Source organism: Hyperolius riggenbachi, chromosome 11 (assembly GCF_040937935.1).
Source record: "Hyperolius riggenbachi isolate aHypRig1 chromosome 11, aHypRig1.pri, whole genome shotgun sequence".
Lineage (NCBI taxonomy): Eukaryota > Metazoa > Chordata > Amphibia > Anura > Hyperoliidae > Hyperolius > Hyperolius riggenbachi.
Window position 1 is genome coordinate 94878994 of NC_090656.1, and position 19467 is coordinate 94898460.

Sequence of the window (19467 nt, forward strand, 5' to 3'; positions counted from 1 at the left end):
GAGGAGGGAGATCCATCATTTAGCTTGCCCTGTGCCCAACTCACCAGCGAGAAGAATGTCATGGAGTAGGGACTAAGGAACATGCCTCTGTGTCCCATCTGCCCTCCCCTCCCCCCCCCCACACCATGCCAGGGCTACCCCGGGTACGCTTTAAATAGGCTCAGTTTAATTAATGGACATGTTGGTCAAATTATGAATGGATATTATGGCTGCATGTGCCATAGGGGAGATTATGAGTGCATTTGTTACAGAAAGAACATAATGATTGCACTTGTTTTAGGGCAGAGGATGAGGGTGAGTATATGCATCCTAGAGGTGCCTTGAATCCGGCTACTGTCGTTTAGTGGCACTTTATTTGACCTGAGGAAGAGGGTGAGTTTCCACGAAACGCGTTGCCTGTGCTTTTTTTTTTTTTTTTTTTACTAATAAATATCCATTCCTATATGTGTGTGTCATCATTGAGGTAAGCCACCTCATTTATTTATATTTTAGTTGCTTTTAATGTATTTTATTCACCTTGGGCGCCTCTTTACCCCTTTTTATTGTTCTAGGGGGGACTGTGGCTGCACATGCTATATGGAGACTTAATGGCTGCAATTGTTCTGAATATTTTAGCGAGCATTTAACAAATTAGTGTGTATCCTGTGGACTTGCTTGAGTGCCTAGAGCTAGAGTCCTGCTTTAAGTAATCTGCTTGCAACTTGATCAGGAAAGGTTACTTCTCACACTGATGCTAGACTGCTGTTCTGTATAAATATATAATGATACCTTCTGTGGAATTAAGTCCTGTCTCACTTCCTCTTTATTACGATATGTTACATTTAAGCCATTTACAAATGTTCCTTGCATTGCATTACACACTCATTGTATCCTCCGTGGTGAAACCCAAATGGATTCAACTACTGGATTAATCCCACGGTTGAGTGAACAGTTCAGCTATCCGCTTGCCTTCGGCTAGAGATACCATTTCACTGGTAGTGATCCATATGCATACGTTGTATATGATCCTTCTGTAGCCGAAAGGCCATTAACCACTGAGGGCTAAGACGGTCTTCTGGATAATGTTTCAAAGCACATACAGTACACATGCAAATGCACGCACTCATGCACACATACACGAAAAAAAGAACACTTCCTGAAGCAAGACACCCACTTAGGTGTAGGATAACCACCATTACTTTATTCAATGCAAAGTACACGTGCATGAAAAAAGGGAGTGCAGAAAAAGAGGGCGCGGCTGGATAACAAATTGGCGCAGGGGCATAACGAAATCTCAATAACATCGTTGACAAAATTGGTTATTGATAAATCCTGTTTTAAAACAGATGGGAAATCAAAATGAAAATCTATTTACTTTAAAAACTGTTACATAATTCAAGAGTACAGCTTAACCTAACCCTACTCTCACACAGAACCCTCCCCTGGTGGTGCCTAACCCTAACCACCCCCTGGTGCTGCCTAACCCTAACCATCCCCTAGTGGTGCCTAATCCTAACCACCCAATTGGTGGTGCCTAACCCTAACCACCCCCACCCCCCCCTGCACAAATACCCTTACACACATAGAAACAGTAATATATTTGATAACGTAAAATCTATACAACAAAATAATATGACAAAAACTATAACGCTGCACACTTCTAAAATGATAACATATTTCAAAAACTGTAATGTTATAATGTTGAAAACAATATTTATCGCGCGTCCATTTCTCTGCTTTGGGCGCCTTATTAGCGATAAATGCATTAGAGTCTTTGGTGGTGCCCAAATCGTCCACTAGCCACCACCGCCCTTTTTTCCTGCTACCCTGAGTACACCACCACTGCCCAAAATAATGGTGCTTCAGCCCCCCTATGTTTTTTTTTTTTTTTGTGTGGATATGATAGTACATTTGCAATGTTTATCAGCATACATCTTTTTTGTGCATTACAATCAGCGCTGCGGGCAGTCACAGCAGGGTGAACGGACACACACATACAGCTGATGGCTTTGAAATTATTATTAAAGATACACCAGATTGCAGACCACACACACAAGACAAGGTCAGGGGCTAGCCAATGATCAGAAACCAGAGCAGAACAAGGCAGGACAGGATCAGGAGTTCAAGGGAGACAAGAGTTCAGCAAACACAAACAATACTGTTTATGGTCTGGCACCTGTTGCAAGGGGAGATGGTCCTATATAGGAGGAGAAATAAGTGTGCCAGTAGATAAGGTTTGCAAATCTCAGACAGCAGGAGGACCTCTGCTGGCAGGAGGTGGCAGTCCCAGAAAGTTTCAAAACCTGATACCATTTGCAGGTGAGATGTGAGCTGCAAGTTAATTCCAGGGTAGTGGGCAGCCCTCTGCTGGATGATAGAAAAAGTACATCAGCCCTACTTACAGTGCCACCAGCAGGTAGAGCGGTTCTGAGGTTCCTAGCAATGTGGGATATTAAAGGGGAACTGAAGAAAGAGGTATATGGAGGCTGTCATGTTTATTTCATAGTTACATAGTTACATAGTTACTTTGGTTGAAAAAAGACATACGTCCATCGAGTTCAACCAGTACAAAGTACAACACCAGCCTGCTCCCTCACATATCCCTGTTGATCCAGAGGAAGGCGAAAAAACCCTTACAAGGCATGGTCCAATTAGCCCCTAAAGGGAAAAATTCCTTCCCGACTCCAGATGGCAATCAGATAAAATCCCTGGATCAACATCATTAGGCATTACCTAGTAATTGTAGCCATGGATGTCTTTCAACGCAAGGAAAGCATCTAAGCCCCCTTTAAATGCAGGTATAGAGTTTGCCATAACGACTTCCTGTGGCAATGCATTCCACATCTTAATCACTCTTACTGTAAAGAACCCTTTCCTAAATAAATGGCTAAAACGTTTTTCCTCCATGCGCAGATCATGTCCTCTAGTCCTTTGAGAAGGCCTAGGGACAAAAAGCTCATCCGCCAAGCTATTATATTGCCCTCTGATGTATTTATACATGTTAATTAGATCTCCTCTAAGGCGTCTTTTCTCTAGACTAAATAAACCCAGTTTATCTAACCTTTCTTGGTAAGTGAGACCTTCCATCCCACGTATCAATTTTGTTGCTCGTCTCTGCACCTGCTCTAAAACTGCAATATCTTTTTTGTAATGTGGTGCCCAGAACTGAATTCCATATTCCAGATGTGGTCTTACTAGAGAGTTAAACAGGGGCAATATTATGCTAGCATCTCGAGTTTTTATTTCCCTTTTAATGCATCCCAAAATTTTGTTCGCTTTAGCTGCAGCGGCTTGGCATTGAGTACGATTATTTAACTTGTTGTCGATGAGTACTCCTAAGTCCTTCTCCAAGTTTGATGTCCCCAACTGTATCCCATTTATTTTGTATGGTGTTAGACCATTGGTACGACCAAAATGCATGACTTTACATTTGTCAACATTGAATTTCATCTGCCATGTATGTGCCCATATAGCCATCCTATCCAGATCCTGTTGCAATATAACACTATCTTCCTTAGAGTTGATGATTCTGCACAATTTTGTATCATCTGCAAAAATAGCAACATTGCTCACTACTGTATCCACTAGGTCATTAATAAATAAATTGAAGAGCACTGGACCCAGTACAGACCCCTGTGGGACCCCACTGCTAACAGTCTCCCATTTTGAGTATGATCCATTGACCACAACTCTTTGTTTTCTGTCCGTTAGCCAGTTCCCTATCCAAGCACACAGACTCTTCCCCAGTCCTTGCATCCTCATCTTTTGCACCAGACTTTTGTGGGGAACAGTGTCGAATGCCTTAGCAAAGTCTAAGTATATCACATCTACAGCATTCCCAATATCCATATTAGCATTCACTACCTCATAAAAGCTGAGCATGTTAGTCAAACAGGACCTGTCTTTAGTAAACCCATGTTGATGCTGAGAAATAAGATTATTTTCTACTATGAAGTCATGTATAGTATCTCTTAGTAACCCCTCAAATAGTTTGCATACAACTGATGTTAAGCTTACAGGTCTATAATTTCCTGGATCTGATTTTTTGCCCTTCTTAAATAATGGGAAAACGTGGGCTGTACGCCAATCCACTGGGACTCTGCCAGTTGCAAGAGAGTCACAAAAGATAAGATAAAGGGGTTTATCTATAACTGAACTTAATTCCCTTAGGACCCGAGGATGCATGCCATCCGGGCCAGGTGCCTTGTCTATTTTTAATTTATTTAGTCTTGCCTTTACTTCTTCCTGCGTTAAGTATTTAATATTACAGTTAGAAGATTGAGACTCTTCCGCCTCTGTAATTTGCAACAGTGCTGTTTCCTTTGTAAAGACAGAAGCAAAGAAAGCATTTAATAACTCTGCCTTACCTTGGTCATCCACCATTGAGTTCCCACCCTCATCCTTTAGGAGTCCTATACAGTCAACCTTTCTTTTTTTAGAGTTGATGTACTTGTAAAACTTTTTTGGGTTAGATTTGATATCCCTAGCGATTTGATTTTCAGCTTCGATCTTTGCCAGCCTAATTTCTTTTTTACAATTTTTATTGCACTCCTTATAATTGCTTAGTGCAGCCTCGGTCCCCTCCTGTTTTAGGACCTTATAGGCATTCTTTTTCCTCTTCATTTTATCTTTAACCTTTCTATTCATCCATAGAGGCCTTTTTTTATTCCTAGACATTTTGTTTCCATATGGGATATACATACTACAATATTGATTGAGAATACGTTTAAAAGCTTGCCATTTCCCTTCAGTGTCCTCCCCTTGTAGTACATTATCCCAGTTCACCAAACTTAGTGCCTGCCTGATTTGATTGAACTTTGCTTTTCTAAAATTCATAGTTTTAGTGGTCCCGCTGCCCCGTGGCCTATCAGTCACCAGATCAAACGTTATCATGTTGTGATCACTATTTCCCAAATGTTCTTGAACCTGCACATTTGATACATTATCTGGTCTATTCGAAATGATCAGATCCAGTAACGCATTCCCCCTAGTTGGTTCCGTTACCATTTGAGTCAAGTAATTGTCCTGTAGTGCTGCCAGAAATCTGCTGCTTTTACCAGAATGGGTAGCCTCAATACCCCAGTCAATGTCTGGAAAGTTGAAGTCGCCCATAACTATGACCTCATTTTTACTTGCCGCTTTTTCAATTTGCTGTAGTAATTGCAGTTCTGCAGCTTCATTAATATGAGGTGGTCTGTAGCATACCCCAATAAGCAATTGGCAACTTTTATTTCCACCATGAATATTTACCCAAACGGACTCCACATCTTCGCAATCTTCCTCCGTCTCATCGTTGAGGACAGCTGTAAAAGAATTCTTAACAAAGAGACAAACCCCTCCACCTTTTTTCCCTGTTCTATCCCTCCTGAACACATTGTATCCTTTTAAATTGGCTATCCAGTCATGACTTTCATCCATCCATGTCTCGGTTATTCCCACAATGTCATAGCCTTTGTCATTCAGAATGAACTCTAGTTCATCTATTTTATTTGCAAGGCTCCGAGCATTGGTTATCATGCACTTTATATTTTTACCACCACATTTACCAATTTTGTTTACCTGAAATGGGCTACTTGAAGTTTTACCAACCTCCTTAATCTTTACACTGTCCCCACCCCCCTCTCCACCCCCCATAATGTTAGGCTCCCACTGTCTTTTTACCTTATCTTGTCTATATGTTGAGACTTTATCCTCCCGCCTCCCCCCAGATCCTAGTTTAAAATCTCCTCCAACCGTTTAGCCATCTTCTCCCCCAATGCAGCTGCACCCTCCCCATTAAGGTGCAGCCCGTCCCTGCTGTAGAACCTGTAGCCGACTGCAAAGTCTGCCCAGTTCTCCAGGAACCCAAACCCTTCCTTCCTACACCAATTTCTCAGCCACTTATTTAACTCCCTAAGCTCCCTCTGTCTCTCAGATGTAGCACGTGGCACTGGCAGTATTTCAGAGAACACCACCTTGGAGGTCCTTGCTTTAAGTTTATCTCCAAGTACCTGAAAATCATTTTTGAGGACCTTCCATCTCCCACTAACTTTGTCATTGGTGCCAATGTGTACCATGACAGCCGGGTCTTCCCCAGCCCCACCCAATAATCTGTCAATTCTTTCCGCTATATGCCGAACCCGAGCACCCGGGAGGCAACAGACTGTACGGCATTCACGGTTTCTTCGACAGATTACCCTGTCTGTGCGCCTAATAATTGAATCCCCTACCACCAGTACCTGTCTAGCCTTAGCTGCACTCCTATTCCCTTTCTCGTTACAGCAGTCTGCCCCTTGGTTGCTAAGGAGCACATCCTGCTGCAGCATTGCTACTCCAGAGTCGTCCTCACCAATATTACGCAAACAAGCATACTTATTAGTGAGGGACAACTCGGGACTAGCCTCCCTGCCACTTTTTCCCCTACCCCTTCTAACTGTGACCCAACTAGCGGCTACCTCTGCTTCTTGCTCCGGCTTTACTCCACCCACCTCATCTTCAAGGGTTCCATCAAGTGTCTGGATCGTGAGATCCAAGCTCATCTCCATGTTGTGTATGCGTCTCAAGCAATACCAGTTGCCTGGCAGCCCTGCTGATCCTCTGCCTCTAATACTATTAGCCATAGCCCCTGAACAAGCATGCAGCAGATCAGGTGTTTCAGTGGTTCAGACTTTAAAGTCAGATCTGACAAGACTAGCTGCATGCTTGTTTTCTGTGTTATTCAGATACTACTGCAGAGAAATAGACCAGCAGGGCTGCCAGGCAACTGGTATTGATTAAAAGGAAATAAACATGACCGCCTCCATATACCTCTCTTTTCAGTTCCCCTTTAATGGTCAGGGAGTTGAGCCCCACATTCGGCTCCAAATTCCCTGGGAAATGCCAGCCTGCATGGGGACCAAGACTTACTGGAAACTTAAAGTGACGGTAAGGTGCCAAGTTTAACTTACCTTGCAGTCAATTTAGGTATCCTTGTACTTTTTTTTTCAGGTTTCCACTAGTGACATACATAGCAAAGTTACTGATTATAGCATAACTGAGGGCTTTGGCAATGAGCTTAAAAAAAACATCTTAATGGGACATTGCTTTGAAAAATGTGTTTTCTCACCAAAATAATAAAATCATTTTTCTCAGAAGCTATATGGTCTTTTTAATCATTTTAAAAATGTTTCCACTAGTGACCCTGACATACATACTAGATTTGATGATATTAGCATATGTGGGGCCTTTGCAATTAACCATTAAATTAGTCACCATAAACTTTACCTTATGGCAAATTTTCTTTTGAAAGGAATTCGCCTTAAAGTGTACCTTAAAAAAAAAAAGAAAACATTTATATATACCTGGGCTTCCTCCGCCCCCTTTAGGCCATTGACTCCCTCGCCGCCCTCCTGAGCGGGCTCTTCCAATCATCGCTTGTCACCATGTACTGCACATGCGCGGCACACCCCCATCGCACTCCCAGCACTGGGAGTATTTTACGCCTGCGCAGTACTACTTAGCAGATTAGGATCATTATGGTTGGGTGAACAACAGGAGATAAAATCCAGATGGAAACAGCATTGCATAGTTATGCTACAACTATTGCATAGCTGAAACCCAGTCCTCCTGAGTTAGATCCAAACATGCCCAAGTAAGTAACAATCTTGCAGGTTATTACACATGCAGGAAGAATAAAATATCTGCCTAATCTCTTTTGCAAAGTACAGATTCCAGACTTGAAAAGAAGTGCAACTGCTGCTTGTTGTTCAAACTGAATAGGATTTTTAAAAAATAATTTGTGCAGCACCGATCCATGCTCATAGGACATTTTTAGTAAAAGTGGAATGCCACTTTAACAGGTAGGTTCCATTTTTATTGCAGGGACCAGACACAGTAACCTGCAGCGTCCTTCTGATTAGGTCCTGTTTCATCAGTCAATGCTTTGAATGAAAGGCGCTGCACTTTGTCCTATAAACAGCAGTCTGCAGACTCACCACGTGACGGGCAGCTATTGACTTGTGTGTTTGTTCCCGTTACACAGTGCCAGTATACGGTAACACAAGTGTCATCATTAAGTGCGGCATAATTAGTGTCATGTATCTAGCAAGTAGGTTATTCTCTTCTGCTGTATTAGTGACACTACATCGGGCAACAAGTGGATAATGGGCTTTCACCTTGCTCGGGCCCACGTGAACTTCTGCAAGATCAAAACAGGGTCAGAGTAGTGAAAGACGCTGGGCCGTATCGGATTTAACCGCTGCGTCTAATATTTCATCGTACAATTACACGCTTAATCCCAACTTTTCCAGGCGTCTTTCATTTTCCCATTATTGTCTGCGCACCCCCTCCTCCCTCATCCAAATATTGAAGAATGGTGTTTAGAACAGGCTGTGTGTCTTCTTGACAGCTTCGAGGTTCAGGCGTCGAAACTAAAGATTCCATCAGCTCCGGATCCCGGAGCAATAGAAACAAGTCAAAAAATTGTTCTGAGCAGAATTCAAGGCTGGGGTTTTATTCTGTCTCAAATGCCAAAAAAAATGCTCAGCCCTGTCTGTGTGTCTGGAGGCACCTTCTGTAACACTGAAGGAAAAGAGTTGAAATGCAGAATCCCTATTCACTTGCAGTGGGAAAGAAAAATGTGACTAACTGTTTATTCTATTTATTCATTTATTTAAGTTATTTGAGTAGTGGCAAACAGACCCAGCTACAGTGCAGGAGAGGTAGTAGGGCGAGCCAATGGCTCTGTCCTCGGGGTTAAGTGGTTCCTACACTTAGTTGTGTGGTATACCCACATATAGCAATTGCTATTTTATATGGAACATGTTGATTCTCAAACTATCCTAATAAATGCAGTAGTTGATAGCCAGAGGGGGTGGCCAGAGAGATTCCCTACCCGTATATGTAGCCAGAGAGGACCTGCCCAGTATAGGTAGCCAAAGAGGGCCCACAGTATAGGTAGCCAGAGAGGGACCGTCCAGTATAGGTAGCCATAGAGGGCCCATGGTATAGGTAGCCATAGAGGGCACATGGTATAGGTAGTCATAGAGGGCCCATGGTATAGGTAGTCATAGAGGGCCCATGGAATAGGTAGCCAGAGAGGGCCCCAGTATAGGTAGCATGAGAGGTCCCCACCCAGTATAGGTAGACAGAGAGGTTCCAAGTATAGGTAGCCAGAGAGAGCACCCTTTAACCACTTGCCGACCGCACACTCATACCGTGCGGTGGCAAAGTGGTAGCTGGAGGACCAGCCAGGTGCCTCCCTAATTAATCAGGAAAGGCCACTCGCACGAGCGGCCGTTTCCTGTTAGATCACGGAGCGGGTCTCCGTGAATAGCCTGCGAGCCGCTGATTGCGGCTCGCAGACTAAATGTATATGTAGGAGACATTTGTCTCCTTTGTTTACATTGAACGGCGCCGTAAGGCAGATCGGCGATCCCCGGCCAATCAGCGGCCGGGGATCGCCGCCATGTGACAGAGGACATCCTGTCACAGGCTGCAAAGGACTGATAGCAACCTGTGCAGCCCCGATCACCAGGGGGGACAGGTAGGAGAGGGAGGGGGGGAATTTCGCTGCAAAGGGGGGCTTTGAGGTGCCCCCCGCAAACCTCAGGCAGGCAGGAGCGATCAGACCCCCCCTGCACATCATCCCCATAGGGGGGGGAAAGGGGGGCGATCTGATCGCTCTGCATCAGGGCTGGATTACCAACCAGGCAACAAAAGCAGTCGCTTGGGGCCCCCCCATTCAGAGTCAAAGGGGCCCCATCAGCACATAAACCAGCCCTCGCCATCCTGTCAGCGGTGGCTGGATGGTATAATGGTTAAAGGGACTCTGAGCAGGGCAGTAACTATGGAAAGATGCATATCATTTTAAAGCTCTCTTTCTCCTCTTTCCAATGATATATAAACGGCCACCCCACGCCTTTTAGTTTTCGCTATTTTCGCGATCGAAATCGCGGCCACAGGACGACTTTTCTCCAAAGTCGGCAGCTCGATTCAGCACAATTCAATGAAATATAAGGAACCCAGGGGGATATAATTACAAACATCATGCTGGTAGGTGTGAGGATGTAATTAATTAGTTGTGGGTATGCTTAAAGGCATACCCACAGGCACTGCTCGGAGTCCCTTTAAGGGCTCTGCCTCTGACACAGGAGACCAGGGTCCGAATCTCGGCTCTGCCTGTTCAGTAAGCCAGCACCTATTCAGTAGGAGACCTTAGGCAAGTCTCTCTAACACTGCTACTGCCTATAGGGTGCGTCCTAGTGGCTGCAGCTCTGGTGCTTTGAGTCCGCCAGGAGAAAAGCGCGATATAAATGTTATTTGTCTTGTCTTGTCAAATGATGCCTTGCACTGCTGATTGTCTTCAGAGCCAGGCTCTCCTCCTAGGTCCCCCTCCTGCTACTGTGCGCTCTGCCGCTGCCCACTTCACCCTCCCTTCCCACAGAGAACCACAGCTGCAGCAAGAATGATAGCAGCAGATGGCAAACGCTCACTCACCTATCCATGATCCAAGCGATAGAGATCCCGTCATCTGAAACCCATCTGTCTCTTCTACAGTGCAGCCACTTGCTCTGAACTTCCTGATTCTCAGATCAGACAGGAAGTAGAAAGTAGTAATAGTAGTAGTAACAGAGCGGCAGCACTCTAGAGGAGACAGATGGGTTCCGGATGACGGGACCTCTATTGCTTGGATCGCAATAGGTGAATGTGAGTCATCTGGTGCTGTCATTCTCCCCCGCTGCGGCTGCCTTCTCTGCTGGACTATCGTATTCACTGGTATGGAGGCTGCATGGTGGCTGTCTAGTTTGGGAGGAAATCGGTTGTTCGGTGGTGGGGGTGGTTATGTAATTCTGTCTGGGGAACGGCTTCCGGTTTGGTGGTGTCCAGAGCTTTCTGCTATTGCCATGCTGGAGATGCAGGGGGAAAGTGCTGCTGCTGTGATATCTGGCGCCCTCTTCACAGGGGTGCCCCAGCCCCTGAGTGCAAATGTCCCAGCCATTCATCTCTCACTCTGCATTTTGCCGCTGCTACTCCCTGCATTGTGCGCCCACAGAGGAAAGCGGACTGTTGCCCATAGCAACCAGTAGCTCGGCTGCCCCGGTGTGTGTGGCATGTTGCTGTGCAGCTGCATCTTCTGATTCTATTACGACATGATGGGGGGCCCAAATCAGTTACTTTGCTTAGGGCCCCATTTAGCCTTAATCCGGCTCTGCTCTGCATGCACCCTGATCTGTGCTGGGGGCAGCAGAGCCCACCCAGCACAGATCACAAAAAACACCGCTGGTCCTTAAGGGGGGGTAAAGGCTGGGTCATCAAGTGGTTAACTGTAAATCTGCCCTTAAAGTACACCTGAGCCAAGAGGGATGTGGTGGATGCCATACGTACTTTCTTTTAAAAAATACCATTGAACGCTTGCATCAAATCTATCCTGATAAGTTGAATTTGTGTTCAGGGATTGCTGTGCTACCGTCTCTATGTGTCATGTCTGGTGGTCTTGCCCTGTTGTGAATAATTTGTGGCATAAGATCATAAGGCCCCATTCACACTTACAAAACGCAAAACGCGGGCATTTTTTGCCGGCGTTTTGCAGGAGTGACCACTGAACACTGCGTCGATTTTGCCGCAATCGCGTTTAGCGCTTCTATAGCACTGAAACGCGATCGGTGGGAAATCGCCTGAAAATGGTGCAGGCGACGCGTTTGCATTTCCCGTTTTTGCCCGTTTTTGGGTGATTTGCGGCGATTAGCGCAAATCGCCCAAGTAAGAAGGGGCACATAGGGTTTCATTACGCTAGCGCTTTTAAAAAGCGCTAGGGTTAGACAGACTGGACCCAACACTTTGCCTCTTGGATCTTCAACCTGAAACACAAACTCAATTTATAGCCAATGCTACCAAGACCTATATCATGTCCTAATGGCTCCAGAAAACTAGTCTCTTTGGTAATGCTTGTGGTGACGAATCCACCCTGCCCTGTTAAACGAAAAAAATAAAGGCAAACTTATCAGAACTGACACACCTCTTTGAGAAGATTTGGCAACCCTGGCTGCAAGATGTCTCTTCTAAAGGGATTCAATCCGCTCTAGAAAAGTTATGATCTTTATTTACATGATTTTTCTCTTTGCCTGACTGCATATTTGATAATCTTCATTTTTTATCCTGACCAAAATCTTTTCTTGTTCTATTTCAATGTTATCTGTATGAAGTCCATTTACATTGTTCTGAGTTTCTGCTATCTCTGGCCTGTGTGCCCCGCAGGATTATACTATATCATTTGCTGTGACATGTACCTTTAGTTTGCTCAATAAATTACTTTGGAAACTAAAAAATACCATTTGCCTGGCAGTCATGCTAATATTTTTGGCTGCAGTAGTGTCTGAAACACACACCTAAAACAAGCATGTGGCTAGTCCAGTCAGACTTCAGTCAGTGCACCTGATCTGCATGCTTGTTCAGGGATATGGTTACAAGTATTACAGACAGAGACTTAGCAGGACAGCCAGGCTAAATGCATTGTTTAAAAGGAAATAAATATTTCAGACTCCATATCACTGTGTCCTTTAAAGAAAAATAAATTACCCCCCTTAGCGGTAACCCCGAGTCAGGCTCAGGGCTGGGGATCCGCAGCTCAGAGAGGTAACCCTGAGCCTGACTCGTGGTAGCAGCCGTGAGGCTAATGCAAAGCATGGCACGCAGCGGGCATTTCAACTCACCTCCACCGGGATCCAGATGCCTGCAGCCATTCTCCTTCCTGTCCTTGGAGGCTCTGGACCCTTTTGGAGAGATCATCATCTGTTGCCATGTCGACAGCTGGCGATCTCATTATAGGGTTACAGCGCCACCCGAAGGACGAAGGGAGAACGGCAGTGCTGGATCCCAGGAAGGTGAGTAAGTGCAGGGGCTGCTGCTACAGATCTTTCCGGATGTGATTTTTTTGGCGGGTCTAAAAGCTAATGAAAAAATGGGACCACTTTTAGACCCTAAAATCAGGAAGGAATCATACCGCCAGTGAGGTTAATAAAAAGAACATTGTGCATTTTCTGTAGTGCAGCTGAGATTCCGTTACACAACTTCAGCCGAGTATATCACATTCAGCATGACCTCCTGTTCACCTCAGCGAGGCCATCACAGCCGTTGGAAACTTTCTCCCCAGCTGCTTAAAGGCAATTTTCTCCAACGCACCTCATTGAATTTACAATGAAATCAGCTTTTACTGATCTGCATAATCAATGTAATTGCCAATATCTGTTTATTCTGTGTTGGCACATAATAAAAACACATGTGACGGAGTATTAAGGAGCGGCTGTCTATGTAAATGGAGTTCATTGATTTTTACAGAGTCGTAATGGATTTTAAAGTGGTACAGCAGCTAAACCAGAATTTGAAGATGTCAGATTTTGACAGGACTAGAAAACGCTGGAGACAATGATGAACATCCTTAAAGCAAAGTAGCATAGCAGCCACTAGAAACACTAGGAAAGAAGGAGCATGATTTTAACATTAGAAAGTAGAAGGTGATTGAATAGTCGTTTTCAGAAATGATATGATAAACAGATTTAGTATCTGTAACATCCTTTCATAACCTTTTCGACCCTAGAGGAATCCTTCAAACAATACATTATTGGGGAAATGGGGGGTTTATCTTACTGGAAGCATATTTTTAAACATGGACATAATTAAACATTTTTTTAATTGTAAAATTCCACTTGTTTAGCCCCTATTCTATGTTCCTCCTTTGCAGTGGGCCCATGGCATGTCCTCCTTTATACTGAGCGACCCTATTACAGTGGCTTGTGTTATAATCCTTCTTATTATAGTGCTCCTCTACTACAGCACTGCTTATTATACTACCCCCTATATTAGTGCCCCTTACTATACTAAATCAATCTCATAACGTTGATTCCTACTGTTCCCGTTGTATTGACCTCCTATTTTAATTCTCATTATTATGGTGCCCCCTAATTACAGCGCACACAATTTTAGTACCCTCTGCCCTGCATTGATGTGCAGCCACAGCACTTACAGAGATTGGCATGAGCATATTATTTATGGTTACCCGCTTGATTTCTCTGTTTCCCCTTTCCGAGATGAAAAACTAACTATAACAAGTAACTTGTCTATGCATCTTATCTAAAGCTTAGATAGTTTACACAGCAAATCTAGCTAAAAACAGCATCAATAGAATATAATTATTTCTTGCTGTGATACAATGACAGCAGCCTTGTTGTTTGTAAACATAACACAGAGGCAGGCTTATGTGCATCTTCAGCACTCAGCCTAATCCCCCCTCCTCCTAACTCTTCCCCACTGCCTCTGAAATCTCGGGCTAGCAATACCACCCCCTCCTCCTGCCCAGACTGAGCTCCCATGAGCCCTTGCTACTGCCAAGGCTCTCTGAAAACCTGTGGGCGAGGCTTGTTCAGTTTATAGGGAATTAGAGTATTAAAACAAAAACAAAAAAGTATTTGGCTTGAGGAATGCTTTATAAACAATAGGAAAGGAACACAATTATGCAATGAGTAAAAGTTCATCTCGGATCCACTTTAATCTGTTGTACACAGATCTGGACAACTTTTTTTTACACAGATCTGGCCTACTCTTCACCATAGCATTGCGGTCATTTATCGTGACACAACAGTCACATTACCATTATACAAGTGGTGCGTAAGAACGTTGGCCAATACCTGTGTCCCTGCTCCAGGGCCGGTTCTAGCTCCAATGGAGCCCTGGGGCAAAAGTAACTTGGTGCCCCCTGACCACCCTTCCGTCTCTCTCTGACTAAATGGCCAGCTGTGCTTTTTAGTCTTAGGTAGTCTCACCCTAGTATAGATAGCCAGATGTTTAGCCTAGGTTTAGGTAGCCTCCACCCTCCAGTAAAGATAGCCAGATATTCCCCAGTTTACGGAAGTCTCTAGATAGCAAGATGTGCTCAACCCAACCCAACTCCATATGCAGAGCAGTGCGAAGCAGAAGAGCGGATACAATGAACTCACCTCTCAATGCTGCAGGAACTTCATCAAGTCTTCTCCATGTCGCGCAGTCACAGCATGTCCTCTCTAACTCTTCCAGCAGGGCAGTAATAAGAGGCACCCCTAGAGGGCAACAGAGAGGAGATACTGAACTGTGCAAAGTGGAAAAGACTTGTAGAACTTGCCAGCAACGCTGACAGGTGAGTTGTGCCCTTGCCTTCCATTGCACACCTCTGCAAATGGGTGGACAGGGAGAACTTGGAGAGGCCCTGCCTTTTTCCCCTGCCTGCTGCTGCTACATTGCCTCCAACACCTGCACCATCCACACTGCAGTACCTGAATGTGCAGCCTGAAAAATCCTTATGGACTCTGAGGCCAGGGAGAAATTGCCCCCTTGCTAGTGTTGGGCGAACACCTGGATGTTCGGGTTCGCGAAAGTTCGCCGAACATGGCCGCGATGTTCGGGTGTTCGCGCCGAACTCCGAACATAATGGAAGTCAATGGGGACCCGAACTTTCATGCTTTGTAAAGCTTCCTTACATTCTACATACCCCAAATTTGCAGGGTATGTGCACCTTGGGAGTGGGTACAAGAGGAAACAAAATATTTGAAAAAGAGCTTATAGTTTTTGAGAAAATTGATTGTAAAGTTTCAAAGGAAAAAATGTCTTTTAAATGCGGAAAATGTCATTTTTCTTTGCACAGGTAACATGCTTTTTGTCGCCATGCAGGTTCCAGGAAAAGGGACCGGTAACGCTAACCCAGCAGCAGCACACGCGATGGAACAGGAGGAGGGCGGCGCAGGAGGAGAAGGCCACGCTTTGAGACACAACAACCCAGGCCTTGCATGAGGACAAGAAGCGTGCGGATAGCAATGCATTTTGTCGCCATGCAGTCATAAATGTAATACAGATAAGAGGTTCCGTAAAAAGGGACCGGCAACGCTAACCCAGCAGCACCACACGTGATGGAACAGGAGGAGGTGCAGGAGGAGAAGGCCACGCTTTCAGGCGCAACCCAGGCCTTGCATGAGGACAAGAAGCGTGCGGATAGCAATGCATTTTGTCGCCATGCAGTCATAAATGTAATACAGATAAGAGGTTCCGTAAAAAGGGACCGGCAACGCTAACCCAGCAGCAGCACACGTGATGGAACAGGAGGAGGCGCAGGAGGATAAGGCCACGCTTTGAGGCGCAACCCAGGCCTTGCATAAGGACAAGAAGCGTGCGGATAGCAATGCATTTTGTCGCCATGCAGTCATAAATGTAATACAGATGAGAGGTTCAATAAACAGGGACCGCAAACGCTAACCCATCACAGATGTTCATTGTTCATGTTACTTGGTTGGGGTCCGGGAGTGTTGCGTAGTCGCTTCCAATCCAGGATTGATTCATTTTAATTTGAGTCAGACAGTCTGCATTTTCTCTGGAGAGGCGGATACGCCGATCTGTGACGATGCCTCCGGCAGCACTGAAACAGCGTTCCGACATAACGCTGGCTGCCGGGCAAGCCAGCACCTATATTGCGTACATTGCCAGTTCGTGCCAGGTGTCTAGCTTCGATACCCAATAGTTGAAGGGTGCAGATGGATTGTTCAACACAGCTACGCCATCTGACATGTAGTCCTTGACCATCTTCTCCAGGCGATCGGTGTTGGAGGTGGATCTGCACGCTTGCTGTTCTGTGGGCTGCTGCATGGGTGTCAGAAAATGTTCCCACTCCAAGGACACTGCCGATACCATTCCCTTTTGGGCACTAGCTGCGGTTTGTGTTTTTTGCTGCCCTCTTGGTCGTCCTGGGTTTGCGGAAGTCAGTCTGTCGGCGTACAACTGGCTAGAGGAGGGGGAGGATGTCAATCTCCTCTCTAAAGTCTCCTGCTGGTATTCTTCCATTTTGACCTGTCTGACTCTTTCTTCAAGCAGTTTTGGAACATTGTGTTTGTACCGTGGATCCAGAAGGGTATAAACCCAGTAATTGGTGTTGTCCATAATGCGCACAATGCGTGGGTCGCGTTCAATGCAGTCTAGCAGGAATTGAGCCATGTGTGCCAGAGTCCTGCCAGAATCCTCATCATCCTCTTGTGAGCGTTGTGATAGTTGTGATGCATCATAGTCGTCACCTTCTTCCTGGTCTGCTTCTGCTGACCATTCGCGCTGAATTGTGGAAGTCCAACGTGCACCGCTCTGGCCCTCGTCAGTGGTGGCATGAAATTCCTGCTCCAACTCCAGCTGTTCCTCCTCCTCTTCTTCGTCATAGCTGCTGGGGCCAGCATTTCCTGAGGCAGATGGCCTGATGTTGGTATCATCACGCTGATCGTTTTCTCCTTCAGATTCCCCCAGTTGCATCATGACAGCTGTTTCCTTGATTTTCAACATTGACTTCTTCAGTAAACACAGCAGTGGTATGGTAATGCTGACTGAAGAGTTGTCACTGCTCACAAGCAACGTGGATTGCTCAAAATTTTGGAGGACTTGGCAGAGGTCCAACATGTTGGCCCAATCGGATCCACAGAAGCTTGGCAGCTGTCCGGATGCGCCTCGGTACTGCGCCGTCATGTACTGGACCACTGCACTCTTCTGCTCGCAAAAGCGGGCTAGCATGTGCAGCGTAGAATTCCAGCGCGTAGGGACATCACACAGCAAGCGATGGTGGGGGAGATTGAAGCGCTCCTGCATCTTGGCGAGTGCCCCCGAAGCAGTACTGGAATCTCTACAATGTTTGGCCACTCGTCGCACCTTCAACAGAAGATCGGCCACGCCTGGGTATGTCCTCAGGAACCGCTGAACTACTAGGTTCATCACGTGCGCCAGGCAAGGGATGTGTGTCAGCTTAGCCAACCTTAAAGCGCGAATGAGATTACTCCCATTATCACACACAACCATGCCCGGTTTCAGGTCCAGCGGTGCCAGCCACAAATCCGTCTGTTCCTTTATTCCCCTCCAAATTTCCTCCCCTGTGTGCTGCTTATCCCCAAGGCAGATCAGCTTCAGCAACGCTTGCTGACGCATGCCAACAGCTGTGCTGCACTGCTTCCACGATCCTACTGCTGCTGGGTTAGCGTTTCCGGATGAGGTACAGCTTTGAGATGCGTTGGAGGAGAAGGAGTCAGAGAGGTAGGTGCTGCTGTTGTTGTTATCCAGTGGGAGGGACGGCGGTGCAGCTGTTTGCGGCGTGGGCAACACCCGCGCCGTAGCAGGTGAGGAATCGCTGCCAGGCTCCACAAGGTTCACCCAGTGCGCGGTAAGGGAGATGTATCGACCCTGGCCGAACGCACTCGTCCTGGTGTCAGTGGTGAGGTGAACCTTGCAGGCAACGGCATTCTTCAAGCTTCGGGTTATTTTGCTGACCACGTGCTCATGCAACTCAGGCACTGCAGAGCACGCAAAGTGGTAGCGGCTGGGAACCACGTAACGTGGGATGGCCACTGACATCATGCCCTTGAAGCTGTTTGTCTCCACCACTCGATATGGCAGCATTTCGCAGGCCAGAAGCTTGGCTATGCTAGCTGTTAGTGCCACGGCCCGGGGGTCATTTGCTGGCAATTTCCTCTTGCGTTCAAACATCTCCGAGACAGACAACTGAACCGTAGGGCTGCACACTGAAGGGCTGTTGGTTGTTGTGTTTGATGAAGACTGGAAGACCTCAAGAGCACTATTCCGGAAAGTGACAGTGTCAGCGTCGTCTGATGTTTGTGAATGTTGTTGTGAACCACGCAATGGCTGGGCTACTGCTGCTGCTGAGGAGGGTCTGGTGGTGAGTCTGGTGACCCCAAGGGAGGCAGTGTTGCTGGTACCCTGTCCTGCCGCGTTTGCCCACAGAGTGGGATGTTTGGATACTATGTGGCGGGTCATGCTGGTGGTGGAGAGGTTGTTAATATTTTTCCCCCTGCTCAGGCGGGTCTTGCACACCTTGCAAATCACCATGGTACCATCCTCACTGCAGTCTTCAAAGAAAGGCCAGACTTTGGAGCACCTGCCTTGCTGGCAATTTCTGTTTGCGCCTCTTTTGCGTCTCACTTGAACTTCCACGCTTGTGGTGCCTGAAATTTCGCGCCGCCTACCTTGTGGCACAAGGCGAACTCGTGCAGCAGTGGGTTCTTCAACAGACTCATCTGTGCTGCTATGACGGCGATGTTCTTCTTCACATACAAAATCTGGGTCTGTGTCCACATTGTCCAAACCCTCCTCTTCCATCTCCTCAAACTCGTCATATGTGATTGTGGGCCGCCGCCGTGGAGTAGAGCTCCCAGAACAACCTCTGCGCAGCTCACTCCAACGTCGTCTTCCAGATCTTCTCGGCCGACCTCCTGCAATTGAAACCCCTCCTGCCCAACTTGCTCTGGGATTTGGGTTTCAAAGTCCTCGGACTCGCCTTGCATTTCAGTGCGCGGTGCATTTCCCACAGTAAATGGTTGTGAATCTGGGCACAACATTTCTGGCTGTTCCATTGACCTTTGAAAGGTGGAAGTTTGTTGGGCTGGGAATAGCTCCTGCGAATACCCCATTGTGTCCTGAGGAAATTCTTCGGACTGGTTATTTGGCAGTTGTGTGCGTGGTGTCGCTGCC

General features: G+C 46.2%; 1 long non-coding RNA gene across 3 annotated transcripts in view; it reads right to left on the reverse strand.

The window, feature by feature from the left end:
* Nucleotides 1-1229: 1229 nt before the first annotated feature.
* The window catches only part of LOC137539148 (uncharacterized), a 413808-nt gene continuing 395570 nt past the window's right edge, over nucleotides 1230-19467 (reverse strand). For all 3 annotated transcript variants that reach the window (XR_011024932.1, XR_011024934.1, XR_011024930.1), the window contains one exon: nucleotides 1230-1311. This is a non-coding gene — a long non-coding RNA (uncharacterized lncRNA). The remainder of the gene's footprint in view (nucleotides 1312-19467) is intronic.